Source organism: Mustela nivalis (assembly GCF_964662115.1).
Source record: "Mustela nivalis genome assembly, chromosome: 13".
NCBI classification, from domain to species: domain Eukaryota; kingdom Metazoa; phylum Chordata; class Mammalia; order Carnivora; family Mustelidae; genus Mustela; species Mustela nivalis.
The window spans coordinates 23,511,077-23,530,130 of NC_139032.1; the positions used below are offsets into that span (position 1 = coordinate 23,511,077).

A 19,054-nucleotide genomic window follows, 5' to 3' on the forward strand; every position below is an offset into this window, starting at 1 on the left:
CCTGTTGTAGTGATTCTCAAGTGTCTTTGCCCCAGGCGGAATTACACCGCCCTTACCCGGGCCGGGGTGAGTAATCCGCTCGGGTTTGCTTTCAGGAGCTTTTGTTCCCTGAGTGCTTTCCGTAGAGTTCCGGAGGTCGGGAATACAAATGGCGGCCTCCTGGTCTCCGGCCCGGAGGAGCCGAGAGCCCAGGGCCGCACTCCTCAGGGCGCCCTCAGAGAACAGCGCCCAGTCACTCCCGTCTGCCTGACCTCCAGCCGCGCTCCGAGCTCACCGAGCCTGCGACCGGTTCAAGGTCACCCCGAGCTGCGAGCTTACTGTCGGCTCTGTCTCTGCAGCCGGCTTTCCCGTTCCAATACCCGCAAGCTCTGTGACACTCAGACACCCCCGATCCTTCTGTGACCCTGCGGGACCTGAGGCCACGCTGACCCCGCGTGGGCTTCGCCCCGGTTTAGCCTCTGGAGCGATGTCCCTCAGCGGAACAGACTTTTAAAAGTCCTGATTTTGTGCGCGGTTGCTCCGCTGCTTGCCGGGAGCCGGCCCCTCCCCCCCGGGTCTATCTTCCCGTCGCTTTGGATTCACTTCTCCGCCGGTCCTACCTTTCAGAAAGTGGTTGTTTTTCTGTTTCCAGAATTGCTGTTCTTCTTCTCTTCGATCTGCCGATGGATTTTCAGGTGTTTGCAATCTTTAGATAAGCTACCTAGCTGATCTCCGGCTAGCTGAAGCAGTCTCAGCTTGCTACTTCCCCTCATTATCATCTTTAATGCCCCATACAAAGGCCCTTAACTTCAGCTATTAACTGGCAAATGTAACTATATGGGAACAGATTCAGGAACAGATTGTGAGCCATATAATAAAATCATTAAAACCCTCTCTAGTCAGAAATGGATTTTTTGGTGTATAAATCAAGTGCTTTGGGACCTCTAAATAACGCTAAGAAGAGACAATTTGTCTTCATTCTGAAGAGATAGGGCACTTCTTGGCAGTAATTGGGGGTAGTTTTTTTGTTTGTTTGTTTGTTTGTTTGGTTTTTGTTTTTTGTTTTTTAATTGGGGGTTGTTGATGAAGTCTTTTAAGATCCACTTAAGTGGAAGGCTGCTTCTTACAAGGCTTTCTTCCCTATTGGTGTGTGTCAGCAGGAAATCTACTGCCTTTAACCCATGTTTAGCTGGGAACTGAAAAATTCATTCTGAGATCATTTAACTCACAGAACTGCTACTTCCCTGGCTCAAGTCCAATCTCAAATGGGAAAGAGGAAGGGAAGAGAAGTTGGGGGTTGGAGGAGCAGGTTGTGGGAATTAACTCCCACCAAGTTTTTGAATGGTAATCTCTCCACAAAATAGCTTACAGGTGAGACAACATATGACCAGGGGCTATGAAACAGTAAGCCATTAATGACAGAAGTTTTGATTGCACCACATGAGAGTTATAACCTCAAAGAAACTACTTTACAGAAGTGAGTGAGGTATAACCCGCAACTCATTTTCCAATGTTAGAAAGTTTATTGTTATCTATTGCCACAATAATGTTGTTCTCCAAACATGCCAAAGCTTTTTGGCTTGAAACGATATCACCTTATTATTTGTTTTGAGTCTACAGGATGACTGGATGGTTCTGCTGACCTGGCCAGGTTTGGGTAATCTCAGCCAGGTTCAGGTGTGTGTGTGCACTTTGTGCACACTGTCAGCCAGTGTGTGGGTTAGGGACTGGTTCATCTAGGTAGGCCCTAGTTGGGATGATTAGGTCTTTTGTAAATCCATAAGGCTAAACCAGCCATGTTCTCAAAAGAAAGGTGAGAATCTCAAGCGCTTACCAATCCTCTGCTTGCATCCCATTTGCTAAAGAAAATCACTGACCAAAGTAAGTCACATGATCAAGCCCACTATCAGAGGGAGAAGGCGCTACAAAGCCACAGGACAAAGAGTAGGGACACACTGATTGGGGTTCTTTGTGTATTCAATTAACTCAATTGACTAAATTTTAGGAACTTATCCTAAACAAAATCTTTTAACGCTGGATAATTCAAGGCTCTCTATCTCTATCCTTTAGGTAAAAATATACCTTCATTAGAGCACCTGGTGTCTACCTTTGGCTCAGGTCATGATTCCAGGGCTCCCCACTCAGTGGGGAGTCTGCTTCTCTGCCCTTCCTCTGGCTCATGTGCTCACTCTCTCACACTCTCTCTCTCTCTCAAATAAGCAAAATCTTAAAAATATGTTTGTGTGTGTGTATATATATATATACACATACCTTCACCAGACCATACAAAGCAGTTAAACAAATGAGAACAGCACAGTTTGTGTTATTTAATCTTATCTTTATAGATGTGACTTCATTAGATTTTGGCAAGTTTATCATATACCGGGAAGGGTATAGAGCTGAGAAGAATGTGGATAATAAGTCATTTAATCTGCCAGTGATGTGGACTGCTAAATGCTAAAAATATGTATTTCTGAAAGGTACAACATTCAAAAATCACTAATGGAATCAGGAAAACCGAAACCAGAGGTTGGCATAGCAAAATTTCCCACGGTATTTGTGATTACAAATTAGGCTATTAAGTGACTAGCTTACTGTAATGATATAAAAGTGGTAAAGTCAACATCCCCCTAAGGACTTTGAGTTCTACAGTTCCTGACTCTTGGGGATTTAAATGTGTGTCATTGCACTCAAGTAGCTTTTGCATTTAATTATTTTGGTGGAGAAAGTATAAGAGGGAGGGACAGAAGGAGGAAGTAAGAGAGAGGGAGGGAAAACAAAATAACTGAACATATCACTTCTCAAAACTCACCTTTATACAGTTAATGTTTCCTGCTTCGTCCCCTATTCACAACAGGGAGCAAGTGGGATCAGCCTCCTTTCTGCCACTCTAGCTTTCCAGCTGAAAATATGGGGAAAATGTTATATCATTCCAATGTGGGATTGATCTATCAAGAGGACTTTACACCCCCTAAAACAGTTAGCCATATCTTGCTGTCATTCAAGTCTCCAGCTGCGGACTATTTTACTTCACACATCTGGGGCTCAAGTGGTGGTGCATAGCAATTCTAAAATACAGTATGGTCTCAAACAGTAGCTTCCTAAGTTATGTTCTTGATTTTCCCTCCCCATTCACCTCTCCTCCCCAGTCAAAGGATCAAGGCCAAAGACTGGAGAACACCTATTTAAGAGCTTCTTACTCCCAGAATTGTTAAACATCTTATATGAGCAGTAGAATCTCACAGTGAAAAATGTGAATGACATTGTTTCCTGACAGATTATTCTTTTCTGGTATCCCAACTTCCCTCAATTTCTTATAATGCCAAGAACTGAGGAGATGTAAAGTAATTTTTTAGAACATAGAAGGAAATAAATATGGAAACTGATTTTAACTTGAAGTTTCATCACACTCAGAACATTTGGCATTAACTGGATGATTTTCTAGCCACGAGGTTAGAGAAATGACTAAACACGGACCCTGCCTTGAGTAACTCATTGTCAAATGACAATTCTGAGTTTCTAAAGGGCAACCAGAACATCACTGTAGATGTTGTTCTCTATGTGCTTAGCAGAGGCCCATGTAGAAAGAGAACAGCCAGTCCTGAGGCAGAGAAAAGATCAAGGAGGGCTTACCATCCCTGCTGAACTCTGGCTGAAGCTAGGGAGTGTTGGAAAAAGCACTTTCCACATGTGATATCTGGCCAGGTGCATAACATTGGTGAACAAAGGTATGCAACCTGGGGCAAGTGAGTTCACCTCTCTCATCTTAGTTTCCTAACAAGTAACATGAGAATAATGGGAGATACAACCTAATAAGGCTTTTGTGGGGACTAAATGAGTTGATCATTATGCTCCTGCATATTATGCAGGAGCATAATGATCATTTAATAACCATTAGGTATTACTATTGACTGTTGTTGCTAAACTGTGTTAGTGTTTGGTGATGCTAAGTATTACCCTAACATGTTGCAAGTAGTATCTCATAACCCTTGATATGCATACTATTATTACCCCCATTTAGCAGAAGAGAATACTGAAGGATGCAGGAGTTAATTAGGTTTGAACCTCAGTCTTACTTCAACTCCTGCGCCTTGCACTGTAGTATAGTGATTGCATCATTCTGTAATTGCTATCACTTTAGACATAGGTCTCTCATCCCAGCCTATGCCACCATACAGTCAGCAAGACAAAAGCTGAAAAACTGGGAGGGCAGAGTATGCACAATGAAGCAGCATGAAGTACTTATTAATAACTTGGTAGCAAGAAAAAATAAAGTCATGCATGGGAATTGGAAATTATCGCAGTCTGTAACCATTTAGCATTGGGGCAAATAAAGTCATGATTGAATGGCACGGAAAGTTAATACGATGTAAGAAGACAGTGCAATAGGGAATTATATATTAATAATCCTAAGACATCAAGAGCAACTCAAATAATGTTCAGCTTTATGTTTAAGAAATGATGCATGTGTGGTATATTTTAAAGAACTATTCCTACCCAAAATACAGATATTTCTAAAATTTATGGTAATTAAAGGAATAAAGTCCACCTACACACAAAAAGTCTTATTCTTAGATGGGGATACATAGAGTAATAATCAAATTGTAGGGCTGGCAATGTCTTTAAAAATCCTCTAGTCCTACTCCACTATTGTGAGGGCAGGAAACAGAGACTCAGAAAGGTTAAGTGACATGTCCAAAGTCACACAGTTAATTAGTGCAGAGCTGGGACTTCAGCTTTGAATTGTTACTGAAAATTCTGATTGTTTGATTGACTGGTTAAGATCAATAGTGACAGAGTTCAGTTTGGATCTCAACTTTGATGAAGTCCCAAAAGTTCATTTTTGCTTTTGTTCCCTTTGCCTTTGGAGACATATCTTGAAAGAAGTTGCTGTGGCTGATATAGAAGAGATTACTGCCTATGTTCTCCTCTAGGATTCTGATGGATTCCTGTCTCACATTGAGGTCTTTTATCCATTGCGAGTTTGTCGTTGTGTATGGTGTAAGAGAATGGCTGAGTTTCATTCTTTGACATATAGCTGTCCAATTTTCCCAGCACCATTTATTGAAGAGACTTTTTTCCACTGCATATTTTTTCCTGCTTTGTCAAAGATTATTTGACCATAGAGTTGAGGGTCCATACCTGGGTTCTCTACTCTGTTCCACTGGTCTATGTGTCTGTTTTTATGCCAGTACCATGCTGTCTTGGTGATCACAGCTTTGTAGTAAAGCTTGAAATCAGGTAACATGATGCTGCCAGTTTTATTTTTATTTTTCAACATTTCCTTAGCAATTCGGGTCTCTTCTGATTCCATACATTTTAGGATTATTTGCTCCAGCTCTTTGAAAAATACCAGTGTCATTTTGATTGGAATGGCATTAAAAGTATAGACTGCTCTAGGTAGTATAAACATTTTAACAATGTTTATTCTTCTGATCCAAGAGCATGAAATGGTCTTCCATCTTTTTGTGTCTTCTTCAGTTTCTTTTATGAGTGTTGTGTAGTTCTCGATTTCAGATCCTTTATCTCTTTGGTTAGGTTTATTCCCAGGTATCTTATGGTTCCTGGTGCTATAGTAAATGGAATTGATTCTCTAATTTCCCTTTCTGTATTTTCATTGTTAGTGTATAAGAAATCCACTGATTTCTGTACACTGACTTTGTATCCTGCCACGTTGCTGAATTGCTATATGAGTTCTAGTAGTTTGGGGGTGGAGTCTTTGGAGTTTTCCATATAAAGTATCAAGTCATCTATGAAGAGAGAGAGAGTTTGACTTCTTCATTGACAATTTGGATACCTTTTATTTCTCTTTGTTGTCTGATTGCTGTTGCTAGGACTTCTAATACTATGTTGAACAAGAGTGGTGAGAGTGGACATCCTTGTCATGTTCCTGATCTCAATGGGAAACCTGTGAGCTTTTTCCCATTGAGGATGATATTTGTTGTGGGCCTTTCATAGGTAGATTTTATGAGGTTCAGGAATGTTCCCTCTCTCCCTATACTTTGAATCATTTTAATCAGGAACAGATGCTGGATTTTGTCAAATGCTTTTTCTGCATCAATTGAGAGGACCATGTAGTTCTTCTCTCTTCTCATATTAATTTGTTCTATCACATTGATTGATTTGTGAATGTTGAACCATCCTTGTAGCCCAGGAATGAATCCCACATGGTCATGGTGGATAATCTTTTTAATGTGCTGTTGGATCCTGTTTGTTAGAATCTTGTTGAGAATCTTAGCATCCATATTCATCAGTGATATTGGTCTGAAATTCTCCTTTATGGTAGGGTCTTTGCCTGGTTTAGGGATCAGGGTAATGCTGGCTTCATAGAAAGAGTCTGGAAGTTTTCCTTCTGCTTCAATTTTTTGAAACATCTTCAGGAGAATAGGTGTTATTTCTTCTTTGAAAGTTTGGTAGAATTCCCCAGGGAATCCTTCAGGTCCTGGGCTCTTGTTTTTTGGGAGGTTTTTGATCACTGCTTCAATTTTGTTACTAGGTATAAGTCTATTCAGGTTGTCAATTTCTTCCTGGTTCAATTTTGGGAGTTTATAGTTTTCCAGGAATGCATCCATTTCATCTAGTTCCTTAACTTATTGGCATATAACTGTTGATAATAACTTCTGATGACTGTTTCTACTTCCTTGGTGTTAGTTGTGATCTCTCCCTTTTAATTCATAATTTTATGAATTTAGGCTTTGTCTCTTTTCTTTTGGATTAGTGTGGCCAATGGTTTATCAATCTTATTGATTCTTTCAAAAGACCAGCTTCTGGTTTCATTGATACATTCTATTGTATCTCTAGTTTCTACCTCATTGATCTTGTTCTACTCTTGATTATTTCCCTTCTTATGTGTGGAGTTGGTTTAATTTGTTGTTGATTCTCTAGTTCTTTAAGGTGAAATCATGGCAAGCTTTTTAAAAATCCCAATCCTTAAGCCACACCAGATTTTAACATTTTTAAAGCTCCCTGAGTGATTCTGATGTGCAGTTAAGGTTGAGAATCACTAATCTAAATCAATAATAATTCATAGGCTATCCACTGAGAGCCACATAATGCCTTAAGCACTGGGAATACAGAAAAGAATAACATTGTTCTTGCCCTCTGAATTCTCACACCTGCCAGACAAGCATATAAACTGATCACTATAAATGAGTGTGATGGATGCTCACACTGAGTCAGGTATGTTGGAATCATTTGGGGACCACTGGAAATAATCAGAATTTCTAGGGATGGGACCTGATAAACAGGTATTTTTTAAATCTCCCCAGCCAGGTTTGGCAAACACTACATTAGGCAATAACATCTTACCAGAAGAGCTCATGAGCTATCAGGCTTAAGGGACACATCACATTTGAACTAGAAGAAGAATGAGGAAAAGGCATTCAGGCCAAGGAAAGAGTCTAGATATGGAGACATGAGACAGCATGGTGTGTCTGGGAAACTACAATAATTCAGAGCATCTGTGAAGTGAAGTAAGATACAGGAGTAGACAGAAGATAAATTAGAGTAGGGCTAAGGCAGGGGTGTGATGGTTTGGCATACCACACTGAGAAGAGTGCAATTTATTCTGTGAACTAGTTTTTCATTGTTCATTTCAAAAATTACACATATAAACATGACTTGTATTTATTAAACATATCTATAACTATCATTAGGTAATATCTTAAGGCATAGAATATACTATGGGAGAGGTTCTTTGTTAATAATTTGAATAATCTTCATAATTTCTATTTATTTTGGGCTTATTCTTTTTAAGATCTAATTAGGTCATGATTGTTTTTGCCTCACAATATGACTAATAAAGAGATTATGCAAAGAGAAGGCAAAGTTCCAGTTCTGTCCTTGTCATTATTCCTTTCTATTTTTCTGGGAGTTAATATGCTCAAAATCAGATGACAATATGTGTAAGTCAGTAAGCAGATTCACAAGGGTTTTGCTTTCTATCAGTCTGTGTTGTGGAATTTCCTCTGTCTCCTTTGGTTACCTCAATTCCAAATATGACCCACAGACAGAATACAGGTATCAGTGTTACTCCCTATATTAATATTAAATGGTAATATATCTTAATTTCTTATTTCTTTAGAATCATGCGTGTTTGAGTGTGTGTGTATATCCTAACATTTCTTTCTGTAATCCATCAGGTAATTTTGAATACTCCCTTTGGAAAAAAACAGCTGTAGTGATAGTGCATGACAGAAGAGTTCATGATTCAAAGAGTAAAGAGATCACTGATGGTGACTGCAAAGGACATCCAATACTGGAGGTGGGAGACCAATTAAGTAGCTCCAGCATAGAATAAAGTGAGCAAGGATTAGACTAAGGATGAATAAGGCAACAAGAACAAGAATGAAGAGAAAAGGAAGTATTCTAGAGACATTGAGAGAGGGAAGTTCGCAGGCCCCATTGATTTGGGTGTGAGAGAAAAAGGAATAATCAAGTGTGCCTCCAAGTATTCTTCCAAAGAGGATCAGGTTATCAAATAAACAATGACAGCAACACTGGCAAAGGTAACTGGTTGTGTGTTAACAAAGCAACTTTCAAAGCTTTCAAGGCTCTTCCATTCCTTCTCCTTCTTTAGAATTCAACCATTCATGATCTCTCATAATAAAGTCCATGATAATGCAGAGAAGCTTATTCCTTACATACACATGAGAAGCGGGCCCAAAACCCTTCTTTACACCATCAATCAGAGAAAACTAGCTCCATCCAAAATCTTCCACCTTTAGAGAGATTTAAACCATGAAATACAATCAAATGAACAGATGAGTCTCTCAACCAGTATTGGTATCTTCATTGCCACAGATGCAACTGGCCATGGTGATGTATTATACATTTTTCACGTTATGTATGTCTACCAGGTTTGTTAAAACTCAAACTTCCTTTGCACTTAACTGCTCATCCCAATAATGTTATTCATCATTAGCAATGACTCCCTGTGCTATATCACAAACATCATTCATACATACAGGACATCATACATACAATTCCAAGAAGGAATTGGCAGGATAATATCTTCCTCTAGCATGTGAACAATTACTTACTTTCTCTTTATTTCCTCTCATTTCTTTTCCCATGACACACAATGTGTACAGTTAACATACAATTGTGCTGAGTTATGACACTTTAGATACTTTCATCTTAGAGATGTTAAGTGCTGATACTAAACCTTATAAAGCCAGTTATGCTATCTCAAAGTGAGATATGAAAGAGTATCTCTCTCTCTTTTTTTTTTAAGATTTTATTTATTTATTTGACAGAGAGAAATCACAAGTAGATGGAGAGGCAGGCAGAGAGAGAGGGAAGCAGGCTCCCCACTGAGCAGAGAGCCCAATGCGGGACTCAATCTCAGGACCCCGAGATCATGACCCGAGCTGAAGGCAGCGGCTTAACCCACTGAGCCACCCAGGCGCCCCAAGAGTATCTCTCTTTATGTGTCATTATATCACATATCATATTGTTTTGTATTCTATTTTTGATATAAGATATAATTATATTAATTGCCATATCGAAACAAGATGTGAAGCCTCTCATCTCAGAAGAGTCATAAAACTACTAAGACTGACAACGTCCCAGACAGGAGTTCCCCTGACAAAAGGGAACAACACTTTTCTACCTTTCCAATAATTTTGCAACCACAGAAAATATGATTTTCACTTAGAATAATTGATAAGTGGCCTTTTATCCTCTTCACCTCTAGCTGTGAAGTTGAATGATCGATGTACTTGATAAGGCAGCACAAATGTGATGTTTACTGGCAAATATGTATCTATTGAGCAGAATTAAAAGCCAAAATTTGCACAAGTCTGTGACCTCCTATTCTTGATTTTCTATGCTTGAAACGAAGCCTGAGTGTACCAGGTAGGTGATAATCTTTTCTGTAGTTTTCCACACATACTGGTGTAATAGTCCAGACTCAGAGTGGGATAGAAATAGGAAGAAGCCAATTTTGGCTTCAGGTCTAGTAAAGAAGGCTACCACTTTGGGGTATCAGCTGTTATTCTGAAACCTCCAACAGCAGAGCCAGGTAACAAATGATGGCAATTCAGTAAAGCAAGAGAAAGCAAGGTGACATAGGGATGAGGTTACCAGGAATACCACAGCAAAGATTTTATCTATTCCGGTGTTTCTACAACATAGGGAACATAAGAATTACCTAAAGAGTTTATTATAATGCAGATTCCTGGGCCTCACCCCCAAGTTTCTGATTCAATAGGTCTGAGATGGAGCCCAGAAATATACTACAAAAAGCTCCCAGTAGTTATTGATTCAGCCAGCCCTTGAACCACACTTTGAGTAGCAATGATCTATGATTAGCAGGAAAAATGATCCCCAGGGAAGATAGACCCAGACTCTCCATTCCCCAAGAAACAGATAATTTTCTAGGAAATATCTTCCTGAGACCAACTGGTGCAAATGTATTTAGGAAACAGCAGTGCAGTCTCCTGTTTCCAAAAGGAGGATGGTATCTAATAGTTTGTATCAATGGACCAATCCTTCTGCCCTTACCCTGTTGTTTTGTAATTATCCTACTACAGAGGGTGAATATATTTCCCTGCCTTTGGTTTAGGGTTGACTATATGAGTTACTTTTGCCAATGGGATGTTAGCAAATGTACTGGATCCAAAGGCTTGAAAATCCCTTGCCTGGCTGGCCTTCTCTCTTTTACCTCTATTGCTACATGCCCCTGATAGCCAGCTGGCTCCAGAGAGAGGATGAGAAACTTGGTGAGCAGGGCCTAACTGCCCTTCTGAGACCAATTTACATCAGTCAACTGACCACCAGACATCTGAGTGAGTTCAGCTGAGAACAACAAAGCCACCCAGCCAAGATCAGCTTCTTTCAGTCAACCTTCAACCAACCTGCAGATCTGTAAGAATAAATACTTCTAGCACTAGCCACTGAGTTTGACATGGTTTTCATGCAACATATTTTGTGACAATTGCAAACTGATAAAGTGTCCGGGATGTTGCCTTTGGTAGCAAGGACTTAAAGAATGGCAGGAGTCATCTATAGCCATAGAAATGTACTCTGAATAGTCCCTATGAGGTTGATAAGCACTACTTTTTTTTTTTTGAATCTTAAATCAAGAGACTTTAGGAATAAAGAATCAGTCTGGGGGCGCCTGGGTGGCTCAGTGGTTAAGCTGCTGCCTTCGGCTCAGGTCATGATCCCAGGGTCCTGGGATCGAGCCCTGCATCAGGCTCTCTGCTCAGCAGGGAGCCTGCTTCCTCCTCTCTCTCTCTGCCTGCTTCTCTGCCTACTTACGATCTCTGTTTGTCAAATAAATAAATAAAAATATATATATAAAAAAAAGAATCAGTCTGAAGAAAGTCTTGGGCCCAGTTTTGTGACTTTTAGATTAGAAAACTGAGGCTCAAAGAAAATAAGTGTCCTATCCAGAGTACAATAATAAGCTAGAACCAGGTTTTCAACTCTAAGAGCCAAGCTTCATTTTCAGACTTTGTGGTTTTTTCCTTTGCAATCTGAGAGACAATTTCAGCCTTTTAAAAAACTGCCATTAGCCATTCAGTACTATTTGTTCCCACTCTACTTTACTCTCTCAAGCCTATGAAATAGTTACTAATAATTAGGGGTAGTGGGAGTTAATGCCCATATCTTTAGGATACTGAATTATACCTATAGCTGATAGTAACTGTGACCACCAAGAATGAAATATGACCAGTAACAATAATTCCCTAAAAAGAAAACAAATAAATTATACTATTAGGTGAACAGTCTTTGTTTATAAGGGATAGAAACATATGTACTATGTCTTGTTAATTTCTTCCTTATCTACATTTTTGTTCCAAAAACATTTACAATAAACTGGTATTTTTATAAGAATATATTTTTTAAGAAAACAGGGATGGTTGATTGATTGGTTGGTTGGTTGGTTTTTCTTTTTTCTTGCCTTTAGAAGTGTGAAAAGATGGTTCTATTTCTTTTAGACTGTTCTATGGCCTATTTTCACTCCATTCAGTAGCAGGTGACTGCAGCTCTCCCAGCAGGTCCTGATACACATGGCCAAGAAAGTCCATAAACTGACAGTTTAGAGAATTTATCTCCAGACATTAATGTGATCAAGATCATAAAAAATGTTGCTACCTATAGGTGCTAGGTATAGTACAAAGATCATGAATCAGAAGGCATTGAGCCGGGATGAGGAGTCAAGATGGTGGAGAAATAGCTGGCTGAGACTACTTCAGGTAGCAGGAGATCAGCTGGATAGCTTATCTAAAGATTGCAAACACCCACAAATCCAACAGGAGATAGAAGAGAAGAAGAACAGCAATTCTAGAAACAGAAAATCAACCACTTTCTGAAAGGTAGGACGGGCAGAGAAGTGAAGCCAAAGCAACAAGAAGATAGACTGTGGGGGGAGGGGCCAGCTCCCTGCCAGCGGCGGAGCAATGGAGCACAAAATCAGGACTTTTAAAAGTCTTCTCCATTGAGGGACATCGCTCCAGAGGCTAAACTGGGGTGAAGCCCACGCGGGGGCAGCATGGCCTCAGGTCCCGCGGGGTCAAAGAAGGATCGGGGGCGTCTGAGTGTCACAGAACTCACAGGTATTAGAACCGGGAAGCTGGCTAAAGAGACAGAGCCGAGGAGTGAGCTCTCAGCTCGGGGTTACCTTGAACCGGTCACAGCCTGGGTGAGCTCAGAGCGCGGCCGGAGGCCAGGGAGACGGGAATAATTGGGTGCTATTCTCTGAGGACGCACTGAGGAGTGGGGCCCTGAGCTCTCGGCTCCTCTGGGCCAGAGACTGGGAGGCTGCAATTTTCATTCCCGTCCTCCGGAACTCTATGGAAAGCACTCAGGGAACAAAAGTTCCTGAAAGCAAACCAAAGCAGATTACTCAACCCGGCCACTGGTAAGGGCGGTGCAATTCTTCCTGGGGCAAAGACACTTGAGAATCACTACAACAGGCCCCTCCCCCAGAAGATCAACAAGAAATCCAGCCAGGACAAAGTTCACCTACCAAGGAGTGCAGGTTCGATACCAAGGAGAGCAGAGGAATTCCAGAGGAGGAGAAAGCAAAGCACAGAACTCATGGCTTTCTCCCCATGATTCTTTAGACTTACAGTTAATTTAATTTTTTTTTCTTTTTCAACTTTTTTTCTTCTTCTGCTAATTTTTTTTTAACTTTTACCCCTTTTTTCTTTAACTGTTTTTTAACTAGTTTATCTAATATATATATATATATATATATATATATATATATATAATTTTATTTTGTATATTTTTTTATTCATTTTCTTTTTTTAATTCTTTTTTTTTCCTGAACCTCTTTTTATCCCATTTCTCACCCAAACCCCATAATTTAGGATCTCTTCTGAATTGGTTAAAACATATTTTCGTGGGGGGTGCCTGGGTGGGTCAGTGGGTTAAAACCTCTGCCTTCGACTCAGGTCATGATCCCAGGGTCCTGGGATCAAGCCCCATATCGGGCTCTCTGCTCACTGGAGAGCCTGCTTCCCCCTGTCTCTCTGCCTGCCTCTCTGCGTACTTGTGATCTCTCTCTCTCTCTCTGTCAAATAAATAAATAAATAAAATCCTTAAAAAAAAACATTTTCATGGGGTCTTTGCCACCCTTTTAGTATTTTACGTGCACCTTCATATACTTTTATCTGGACAAAATGACAAGGTGGAAAAGTTCACCACACACAAAAATAAAAAGAACAAGAGGCAATACTGAAGGCTAGGGATCTAATAAATACGGACATTGGTAATATGTCAGACCTAGAGTTCAGAATGACAATTCTCAAGATTCTAGCCGGGCTCGAAAAAGGCAAGGAAGATATTAGAGAAACCCTCTTGGGAGATATAAAAGCCCTTTCTGGAGAAATAAAAGAACTAAAATCTAACCAAGTTGAAATAAAAAAAGCTATTAATGAGGTGCAATCAAAAATGGAGACTCTCACTGCTAGAATAAATGAGGCAGAAGAAAGAATTAGCAATATAGAAGATCAAATGACATAGAATAAAGAAGCCCAGCAAAAGAGGGACAAACAGCTACTGGACCACAAAAGGAGAATTGGAGAGATAAGTGTCACCATAAGACAAAACAACATTAGAATAATTGGGATTCCAGAAGAGTAAGAAAGAGAGAGGGGAGCAGAAGGTATACTGGAGAGAATTATTGGAGAGAATTTCCCTAATATGACAAAGGGAACAAGAACCAAAATCCAGGAGGTGTAGAGAACCCCCCTCAAAATCAACAAGAATAGGTCCACACCCTGTCACCTAATAGTAAAATTTACAAGTCTGAGTGACAAAGAGAAAATCCTGAAAGCATCCCGGGAAAAGAAGTCTGTAACATACAATGGTAAAAATATTAGATTGGCAGCTGACTTATCCACAGAGACCTGGCAGGCCAGAAAGAACTGGCATGATATATTCAGAGCACTAAATGAGAAAATAATGCAGCGAAGAATACTATATCCAGGTAGGCTATCATTGAAAATAGAAGGAGAGATAAAAAGTTTCCAGGACAAACAAAAACTGAAAGAATTTGCAAACACCAAACCACCCTATAGGAAATATTGAAAGGGTCCTCTCAGCAAAGAGAGAGTCTAAAAGTAGTAGATCAGAAAGGAACAGAGACAATATACAGTAACAGTCACCTTACAGGCAATACAATGGCACTAAATTCCTTTCTCTCCATAGTTACCCTGAATGTTAATGAATGTTAATGGGCTAAATGCCCCTGTCAAAAGCCACAGGGTATCAGAATGGATAAAAAAGTGAAACCCATCTATATGTTGCCTCCAAGAAACTCATTTTAAGCCCGAAGACACCTCCAGATTTAAAGTGAGGGGGTGGAAAAGAACTTACCATGCTAATGGACATCAGAAGAAAGCAGGAGTGGCAATCCTTATATCAGATCAATTAGATTTTAAGCCAAAGACTATAATAAGAGATGAGGAAGGACACTATATCATACTCAAAGGGTCTGTCCAACAAGAAGATCTAACAATTTTAAATATCTATGCCCCAACGTGGGAGCAGCCAACTATAAAAACCAATCAATAACAAAATCAAAGAAACACATCAACAATAATACAATAATAGTAGGGGACTTTAACACTCCCCTCACTGAAATGGACAGATCATCCAAGCAAAAGATCAGCAAGGAAATAAAGGCCTTAATAGACACACTGGACCAGATGGACATCACAGATATATTCAGAATATTTCATCCCAAAGCAACAGAATACACATTCTACTCTAGCGCACATAGATTCTCCAGAATAGATCACATCCTCGGTCCTAAATCAGGACTCAACCAGTATCAAAAGATTGGGATCATTCCCTGCATATTTTCAGACCACAATGCTCTGAACCTAGAACTCAATCACAAGAGAAAATTTGAAAAGAACCCAAATACATGGAGACTAAACAGCATCCTTCTAAAGAATGAATGAGTCAACCAGGAAATTAAAGAAGAATTGAAAAAATTCATGGAAACAAATGATAATGAAAACACAACGGTTCAAAATCTGTGGGACACAGCAAAGGCCGTCCTGAGAGAAAAATATATAGCGGTACAAGCCTTTCTCAAGAAACAAGAAAGGTCTCAGGTACACAACCTAACCCTAAACCTAAAGGAGCTGGAGAAAGAACAAGAAAGAAATCCTAAACCCAGCAGGAGAAGAGAAATCATAAAGATCAGAGCAGAAATCAATTAAATAGAAACCAAAAAACAACAGAGCAAATCAATGAAACTAGGAGCTGCTTCTTTGAAACAATTAATAAGATTGTTAAACCCCTGGCCAGACTTAACAAAAAGAAAAGAGAAAGGACCCAAAGAAATAAAATCGTGAATGAACGAGGAGAGATCACAACTAACATCAAAGAAATACAAACAATTGTAAGAACATACTATGAGCAACTCTACGCCAACAAATTTGACAATCTGGAAGAAATGGATGCATTCCTGGAGACATATAAACTACCACAACTGAACGAGGAAGAAATAGAAAACCTGAACAGACCCATAACCAGTAAGGAGATTGAAACAGTCATCAAATATCTCCAAACAAACAAAAGCCCAGCGCCAGACGGCATCCGACGGGTATTCTACCAAATATTTAAAGAAGAATTAATACCTCTTCTTCTGAAACTGTTCAAAAAAAAAATGAAAAATAAAAAGAATAAGAAATGGAGGGAAAACTTCCAAACTCATTTTATGAGGCCAGCATCACGTTGATCCCAAAACCAGACAAGGAACCCATCAAAAAAGAGAATTACAGACCAATATCCTTGATGAAAACAGATGCAAAAATTCTCACCAAAATACTAGCCAATTAAAAATATTAAAAATATTAAAAATATTATTCACTATGACCAAGTGGGATTTATTCCAGGGCTGCAAGGTTGGTTCAACACCCAAAAATCAATCAGTGTGATACAACACATTAATAAAAGAAAGAACAATAACCATATGATACTCTCAATAGATGCTGAAAAAGCATTTGACAAAGTACAGCATCCATTCTTGATCAAAACTCTTCTTTGATATTGTAGGGATAGTGGGCACATACCTCAATATCATCAAAGCCATCTATGAAAAACCCACTGAAAATATCATTCTCCATGGAGAAAAACTGAAAGCTTTTCCACTAAGGTCAGGAACACGGCAGGGATGTCCCTTATCACCACTGCTATTCAACATAGTACTACAAGTCCTAGCCTCAGAAATCAAACAAAAAAGGGAAATTAAAGGCATCCAAATCATCAAAGAAGAAGTCAAACTATCACTCTGTGCAGGTGATATGATACTATATGTGGAAAACCCAAAAGTCTCCACTCCAAAACTGCTAGAATGTGTACAGGAATTCAGTAAAGTGTCAGGATATAAAATCAATGCACAGAAATCAGTTGCATTTCTCTACACCAACAAGACAGAAGAAAGAGAGATTAAGGAGTCAATCCCATTTACAATTACATTACATTACAATATGCCTAGGAATAATAATAATACATTAATATAGTATTAATTAATGTATTATTAATAGTTATTAATAATTAAGTATATAATTAAATAATTAATAATTATTAATGTATTAAAAATACAATAATACATTACAATATACCTAGGAATAAACCTAACCAAAGAGGCAAAGAATCTATACTCAGAAAACTATAAAATTCTCATGAAAGAAATTGAGGAAGACACAAAGAAATGGAAAAATGTTCCATGCTCCTGGATTGGAAGAACAAATACTGTGAAAATGTCTATTTTACCTAAAGCAATCTACACATTTAGTGCAATCCCTATCAAAATCCCATCCATTTTTTCAAAGAAATGAAACAAATAATCCCAAAATTTATATGGAACCAGGAAAGACCCCGAATAGCCAGAGGAATGTTGAAAAAGAAAGCCAAAGTTGGTGGCATCACAATTCCAGACTTCAAGCTCTATCACTAAGCTGTCATCATCAAGACAGTATGGTACTGGCACAAAAACAGACACATAGATCAATGGCACAGAATAGAGAGCCCAGAAATCTACCCTCAACTCTATGGTCAACTAATCTTTGACAAAGCAGGAAAGAATGTCCAATGGGGAAAAGACAGCCTCTTCAACAAATGGCGTTGGGAAAACTGGACAGCCACATGCAGAAAAATGAAATTGGACCATTTCCTTATACCACACATGAACACAGACTCAAAATGGATGAAGGACCTCAATGTGAGAAAGGAATCCATCAAAATCCTTGAGAAGAACACAGGCAGCAACCTCTTTGACCTCAGAGGCAGCAACTTCTTCCTGAGAACATCACCAAAGGCAAGGGAAGCACGGGTAAAAATGAACTGTTGGGATTTCATCAAGATCAAAAGCTTTTGCACAGCAAAGGAAACAGTTAACAAAACCAAAAGACAACTGACAGAATGGGAGAAGTTATTTGCAAACAACATATCAGATAAAGGGCTAGTGTCCAAAATGTATAAAGAGCTTAGCAAACTCAACACCCAAAGAACAAACAATCTAATCAAGAAATGGGCAGAGAACATGAACAGACATTTCTGCAAAGAAGACATCCACCCAGATGGCCAACAGACACATGAAAAAGTGCTCCACATCACTCAGCATCAGAGAAATACAAATCAAAGCCACAATGAGATACCACCTCACACCAGTCAGAATGGCTAAAATCAACAAGTCAGGAAATGACAGATGCTCGCGAGGATGCGGAGAAAGGGGAACCCTCGTACACTGCTGGTGAGAATGCAAGCTGGTGCAACTACTCTGGAAAAAAGCATGGAGCTTCCTCAAAAAGTTGAAAATAGAGCTACCCTATGACCCAGCAATTGCACTACTGGGTATCCTAAAGATACAAACGTAGTGATCCAAAGGGGCACGTGCACCCGAATGTTTATAGCAGCAATGTCTACAATAGCCAAACTATGGCAAGGACCTAGATGTACATCAACAGATGAACAGATAAAGAAGATGTGGTATATATACACAATGGAATAGTATCCAGCCATCAAAAGAAATAAAATCTTGCCATTTGTGACAACGTGGATGGAACTAGAGGTTATCATGCTTAGCGAAATAAGTCAATCGGAGAAGACAACTATCATATGATCTCCCTGATATGAGGAAGTGGAGATGCAACATGGGGGGTTAAGGGGATAGGAGAAGAATGAATGAAACAAGATGGGATTGGGAGGGAGACAAACCATAAGTGACTATTAATCTCACAAAACAAACTGAGGGTTGCTGGGGGGATGGTGTCGGGAGAAGGGGGTGGAGTTATGGACACTGGGGAGGGTATGTGTTATGGTGAGTGCTATGAAGTGTGTAAACATGGTGATTCACAGACCTGTACCCCTGGGGATAAAAATACATTATATGTTTATAAAAAATTTAAAAACTTAATTAACAAAATACATTTCAAACAAGGAAGTTTAATATAGTGAGAGTTTATAAAGTACAAAAGATGTTCAAGCTATGTAACCATTTTATTCTTGGTTGAGAGTCTATCTTTTACCCAAATTTCTTCTCCTGATACCCGCCCAGAGTTGTACATTAGTTTAAAACAAATGCAATGGTTAGTAGATCAAA

The 19,054-nt window shown here is 39.3% G+C and overlaps 2 long non-coding RNA genes and 1 pseudogene across 4 annotated transcripts in view; 2 read left to right on the plus strand and 1 right to left on the minus strand.

The window, feature by feature from the left end:
* The window catches only part of LOC309846408, a 32,149-nt gene extending 23,680 nt beyond the window's left edge, over window positions 1-8,469 (plus strand). Inside the window, exon 3 of the long non-coding RNA XR_014301923.1 lies at window positions 8,121-8,469. This is a non-coding gene — a long non-coding RNA (uncharacterized lncRNA). The remainder of the gene's footprint in view (window positions 1-8,120) is intronic.
* LOC309846291 (spermatogenesis-associated protein 31D1-like) overlaps window positions 1-19,054 on the plus strand; it is a 911,407-nt pseudogene that overhangs the window by 213,226 nt on the left and 679,127 nt on the right. The window lies entirely within an intron of this gene.
* LOC309846407 overlaps window positions 2,351-19,054 on the minus strand; it is a 38,967-nt gene continuing 22,263 nt past the window's right edge. For both annotated transcript variants that reach the window (XR_014301921.1, XR_014301922.1), the window contains one exon: window positions 2,351-2,881. This is a non-coding gene — a long non-coding RNA (uncharacterized lncRNA). The remainder of the gene's footprint in view (window positions 2,882-19,054) is intronic.